This window comes from Terrapene carolina, unplaced genomic scaffold, assembly GCF_002925995.2.
Source record: "Terrapene carolina triunguis isolate 2854851 unplaced genomic scaffold, T_m_triunguis-2.0 Scaffold35098, whole genome shotgun sequence".
Taxonomy (NCBI): Eukaryota; Metazoa; Chordata; order Testudines; family Emydidae; genus Terrapene; species Terrapene triunguis.
The window spans coordinates 11,603,200-11,608,480 of NW_020699449.1; positions in this window are offsets into that span (position 1 = coordinate 11,603,200).

Here is a 5,281-nt window from a genome sequence, read left to right on the forward strand (position 1 = left end):
CACACACACACACACACACACACACACACACACACACACACACACACACTAACAGAGCAAGTCTGACTGGACCAGGTCAATCAGCACTTTCAGCTGCCACCCTTATATGCCACAGGTTCAGCACGTCCCTATCCCCACTTTCACGTCACAATTGTACTGGTCGTAACCCACTTGATGAGCAAACCCCACAGTATTTTGGGCGCTGCAGGGATCTTTAGCTTAGGTAAAAGAAGGGTTGCTGTAGAGTGAATGGGGGAAGCTAAAAACACAAGTTCAGCAAGAGAGAGAGAGACACAACCAGCTTAACCATAAAAGTTATTTATTGAATAATAGTGATAACTACACAAGGAGGGGAAACCAACATAACATACGTTATTAAAGGTTAATACCTAAGGTAGAAAGGAAAACAGAGAGAGAGAGAGAGAGAAAGAGGGGGGGATCTCACCCACTCCATGAGGCTTGAACTGGTTGGGGTTCCCAGGTGATGATGGTAGCTCAGGATCCTGAGGGCAGGAAACAGGCAGAGCCCCCAGCACGGTCAGTCAGGAGAAGATGGAGTCCCAGTGGAACTGATGCATAGTTTGGATCTAAGCATTAGAACACTTATTGGAGGGTGAGTAGGGATTTTTGTAGAGAAAATACAATGGTTCAAGGGAGAACACTAGATTTGTTTATGGGTAAACTGATGACTCAAGGGTTTTCTTTAGGTTAGACAATAGGAGCTGATCACTCTTGGCTATGGGTGATGTTTTCTTCCAGGGAGCTCACAATGCAACTAGGCTGTTTCAGTATTTTGGATATCAATTAAGGATTCATTACTAGAATTGGTCTGATAACTGCTGAGCTGGGTGTGTGCAGGCATAGGTTCATTAACATCTGGAGCAGAGATCCCCATGATGCAGTGCTTCCCTGCTTTTTCTGGTCCCAGAGTGCAGTGTGGTTCTCTGCTCTCCATTCTGTATGCAAATGGAGATGTCTTAATCTTGTCACCCTTGTCAGGAGGGGTCTAGGTGTGTCTCCCAACGCCCTTCACTTCTCTCTGCAAGACTTTTCTCTGATGGGTTTTGGTTCAAGCAGAGACTGGTGTGTGAGGGGGGTGTCTTTCATGAGTCAGACAGGCTAGATACTGCGCCCTGGTTCCCCAAGAACCCAGAACTGACTGGTATCAAAGCCACATGACCACCCACACTCACAAACAAAACCTCACCCCTTGCTGAGCTTCCCTGAAATTAGAAGCAGGTTAGAAATCTGCATGAGCACAGGTGCAAGGGAAAAAACAGGAGACCCAGCTTTTACCAGGGAGGAGTATAAAAATATTGCTCAGGCATGCAGGAGTGAAATCAGGAAGGCCAAATCACACTTGGAGTTGCAGCTAGAAAGAGATGTTAAGAGTAACAAGAAGGGTTTCTTCAGGTATGTTAGCAACAAGAAGAAAGTCAAGGAAAGTGTGGGCCCCTTACTGAATGAGGGAGGCAACCTAGTGACAGAGGATGTAGAAAAAGCTAATGTACTCAATGCTTTTTTTGCCTCTGTCTTCACGAACAAGGTCAGCTCCCAGACTGCTGCACTGGGCAGCACAGCCTGGGCAGGAGGTGACCAGCCCTCTGTGGAAAAAGAAGTGGTTCAGGACTATTTAGAAAAGCTGGATGCGCTGCATCCGAGGGTGCTAAAGGAGTTGGCGGATGTGATTGCAGGGCCATTGGCCATTATCTTTGAAAACTCATAGCAATCAGGGGAGGTCCCGGATGGCTGGAAAATGGCTAATGTAGTGCCCATCTTTAAAAAAGGGAAGAAGGAGGATCCAGGGAACTACAGGCCAGTCAGCCTCATCTCAGTCCCTGGAAAAATCATGAAGCACGTCCTCAAGGAATCAATTCTGAAGCACTTAGAGGAGAGGAAAGTGATCAGGAACAGTCAGCATGGATTCACCAAGGGGAAGTCGTGCCTAACTAACTTAATTACCTTCTATGATGAGATAACTGCCTCTGTGGATGAGGGGAAAGCAGTGGCTGTGTTATTCCTTGACTTTAGCAAAGCTTTTGATACGGTCTCCCACAGTATTCTTGCCGCCAAGTTAAAGAAGTATGGGCTGGATGAATGGACTGTAAGGTGGATAAAAAGCTGGCTAGATCGTCGGGCTCAATGGGTAGTGATCAATGGCTCCATGTCTAGTTGGCAGCCGGTTTCAAGCGGAGTGCCCCAAGGGTCGGTCCTGGGGCCGGTTTTGTTTAAAACTTTATTAATGATCTGGAGGATGGTGTGGACTGCACTCTCAGCAAGTTTGCAGATGACACTAAACTGGGAGGCGTGGTAGATACACTAGAGGGTAGGGATCGGATACAGAGGGACCTAGACAAATTAGAGGATTGGGCCAAAAAAAACCTGATGAGGTTCAACAAGTACAAGTGCAGAGTCCTGCACTTAGGACAGAAGAATCCCATGCACTGCTACAGACTAGGGACCGAATGGCTAGGTAGCAGTTCTGCAGAAAAGGACCTAGGGGTCACAGTGGACGAGAAGCTAGATATGAGTCAACAGTGTGCTCTTGTTGCCAAGAAGGCTAACGGCATTTTGGGCTGTATAAGTAGGGGCATTGCCAGCAGATCGAGGAACGTGATCGTTCCCCTTTATTCGACATTGGTGAGGCCTCATCTGGAGTACTGTGTCCAGTTTTGGGCCCCACACTACAAGAAGGATGTGGAAAAATTGGAAAAAGTCCAGCAGAGGGCAACAAAAATGATTAGGGGTCTGGAGCACATGACTTATGAGGAGAGGCTGAGGGAACTGGGATTGTTTAGTCTCCAGAAGAGAAGAATGAGGGGGGATTTGATAGCTGCTTTCAACTACCTGAAAGGGGGTTCCAAAGAGGATGGAGCTCGGCTGTTCTCAGTGGTGGCAGATGACAGAACAAGGAGCAATGGTCTCAAGTTGCAGTGTGGGAGGTCTAGGTTGGATATTAGGAAACACTATTTCACTAGGAGGGTGGTGAAGCACTGGAATGGGTTACCTAGGGAGGTGGTGGAGTCTCCTTCCTTGGAGGTTTTTAAGGCCCGGCTTGACAAAGCCCTGGCTGGGATGATTTAGTTGGGGATTGATCCTGCTTTGAGCAGGGGGTTGGACTAGATGACCTCCTGAGGTCCCTTCCAGCCCTGATATTCTATGATTCCTGCACTGCTTCCACTTCACGTCCTGCTTGCTGCGAGTGGGGAAAGAGCTGTTGTGCTTTCTGCTGTTATTTCTTCCGTAATCCAGATGGGGTTGGGGGAATCAATTGGCCACATGAGAGAGCCGTGAAAGGGGAGGAGATAGGAAACAAGATACGTATCTGAAGCTCCAAACGTTCAGGTTTGGTTTAAAGTGGGTGGCGCTTCTCCAAACCAGTTTACTCAATCTGAGACAACGTGAGATAGATCTGTCGGGCTAAGGTATTGTAGGAGGCAATATGGCTTCGTGGACAGAACACTAGACTGGGACTCACAAGCCCTGAGGATGGAGCAGTGGACTGGGACACAGGAGTTCTGAGTTCGGTTAGATTCTGTCCCTACCACTGACATGCTGGGTGAACTGAGGCAAGTCACGTCACCGCTCTGTGCCTCAGTTTCCCCTTGTGTAAAATGGGGCTGATACCAACATCTTTTGTAAAGCACTTCAATAGCTATGGAGGAAAAGTGCAATATAAGAGCTAGGTACCTACACAGCACCCATTACTGTAATGTGTGAGTGCCTCACAATCTTTAATGTATTTATCCTTGCCACACCCATGTGGGGCAGTGCTATTATCCCCATTTCACAGATGGGCAACTGAGGCACAAAGAGGCTAAGTGACTTGTTCAGGGTCACACAAGGAGTCTGTGGCAGAGCAGGGAATTGAAGAACTTGGAAGATCTGGCACCTTTATCACTGGACCATCCACCCTTCCTCCCTCTGGGACAAAGACCCAACGGGTGGAACATACCAAAAACCACCTGTGTGGGAAGCTGAAAATAATGTGCAGTTAGTTTCTTTAAAGCATCAATAACATTTTCTATCACCTCTCTTGGATGATAATAGCAGGAGTGTGTGGGCTGCAGGCAAATTTTAGTTTAACACAAGGGACATTGTGTAAGTCATTATTATATTATTTAACCCTATGAAGTATTTAAGATTCAGAAATGCTACACCAGCAGCTGAGTCTTGCCATCTTTGATTCAGGTGAACTGTCCCACGGGCTTCATTCAATGGGACTGTTTGTATGAGTAAGTGCTACTCATGTTATGAAGGACTTGCAGGATTGGGGCCTTTATATCTCTTATTACAATAAAATCCGACTCTGCAAACCCTGGGAAATATCATGGTCAATAACACTGACTGTGGCCCTGATTGTCCTATGCATTATAAAGACTCAATAAAGTGCCTGGCACCTTTTATCTGTATGCAAGTTACAATGATTGGCCCTGAACCTTCACTGAATTCCATGCAGGCATTGACTGCGGTAGGGGCTATACATGGGTCCAGCCAACAGGCAGTCAAGATCCGCTTGCAGGATCAGGGCTGCAAACATTAAGTTTTCACTCCTGGATCATTTGGGGATAATTCCATGCTCCATTTGCTCCCCAGCGTTGCTGCCTGGCTATATTTTGTACTTGTGAAACCCCACTGATTGGGCGGGGGAGCCAGGATAGCTGCAACACTGCCTATAATAAATATGGTGCCATAGATAAGCTTGTGAGGATTCGATTTTTACTGGTAAATGTCGATTTCACTGTACATGCACAAATTGACGAAAAAATACGTCCATCCATAATAGACAGGCAAAGCAAGAACAATGCTGTTTGAGAGTTTAGAGTTTGATTTAAGGCTACTTCCTCGGTATATTCTGACATGTGACATTGACACTGCACTGTAAGTTAGCACTTTTTGCAACTCAACGGTTATTTGATAGTTCTTGTCTGACCAGTGTGCATTGTCTGACGCCTCCGCACCCCCCGACGTCCCACAACTGTGAACGTATAAATCAATAAAAATCGGTGGGGGTGTGCGTGTGTGAAATCGCTTAAAAACAAACATCGATATGATCTGTCAAAATGACAAACCGTCTAAATCGAATTCAGTCAAGCCTCGCAGTATCCAGGATTTAGCCAAGGACCCAGTGCTTAATTTGGGCCGGGGGCTTGGCGGTTCCCAGCCCCGGCGCCTCTGGGCTTGGCGGTTCCGAGCCCCGGCACCTCTGGGCTTGGCGGTTCCCAGCCCCGGCACCCCTGGGCCTGGCGGTTCCCAGCCCCGGCGCCCCTGGGCCTGGCGG